This window comes from Pomacea canaliculata, linkage group LG6 (assembly GCF_003073045.1).
Source record: "Pomacea canaliculata isolate SZHN2017 linkage group LG6, ASM307304v1, whole genome shotgun sequence".
Taxonomy (NCBI): domain Eukaryota; kingdom Metazoa; phylum Mollusca; class Gastropoda; order Architaenioglossa; family Ampullariidae; genus Pomacea; species Pomacea canaliculata.
The window spans coordinates 25,975,062-25,975,910 of NC_037595.1; the positions used below are offsets into that span (position 1 = coordinate 25,975,062).

General features: G+C 33.1%; 1 non-coding gene across 1 annotated transcript; it reads left to right on the forward strand.

Annotated features, from left to right (window-relative positions):
* The first annotated feature begins 518 nt into the window (after window positions 1-518).
* LOC112567387 lies at window positions 519-639 on the forward strand. The gene has a single exon (XR_003099818.1). It is a non-coding gene; the product is annotated as a U5 spliceosomal RNA (small nuclear RNA).
* Window positions 640-849: the final 210 nt, after the last annotated feature.

An 849-nucleotide genomic window follows, 5' to 3' on the forward strand; every position in this document is an offset into this window, starting at 1 on the left:
TTGCTATATCATGAAATGAATTATGAAAACAGGATTTTAACGTTAATATCTTTAAAGTGTCTAGCAAGGTGTCATTTGCGCGAACTTATTAACATAAAAAAATTTGTTTCTACTATTTTTCTAACAATAATTTTTAGAAAAGTAAGCTACGCAATAGGAGTACGGAACAGGCTAACGTGCGCTCCTTAGACAGGCTGGCTTGATGATTGGGTTTTAATCTAGTCTTGCAGGAGAGTGCTTAACCCAACTTCGGACTATGGCTTGAGAGTTGTGTTATTACAGAGTGATTTCCCTTTAAATTGCACTCTTATAAAATTTAATTTTGAAACTGTGTCTGCTAATGAACGTTACAAACTTGACATTTACAATGAGAATATACAACATTTATACCTTTAGAGTATTCAAATGAATTTGCTTATAAATTTGCAAAATACTAATAAGTGTTAAGCATTTATTAACACACACCTTTAAGAAAAAAAGAAGCAATTTTCAGTGGGTCAGATGACTGCCTCTGTCACTTACTCTGGTTTCTCTTCAACTCACGAGAAAATCTTTCGCCTTTTACTAAAGATTTCCGTGGAGAGGAACAACTTAATGAGTCTAATGACTTATTTTTCTCAGCCCTGCTCCTGCAGGGTAACAATCAAAATGTCAAATTATTACACCCACAAACAACAACGATGCTAGTCTCAATTCCGATTGGCGGGCAGGAATCGAATGCCTACCGAACACATTCATTACTTACTAACATATAATAATATAACTAAAAATATTTTGCTTAAACTGTTTGCTATTAGAAGAAAGGAATAATAAAAACTTTTGGATAAGAAAAGATTATGCAACACTTTT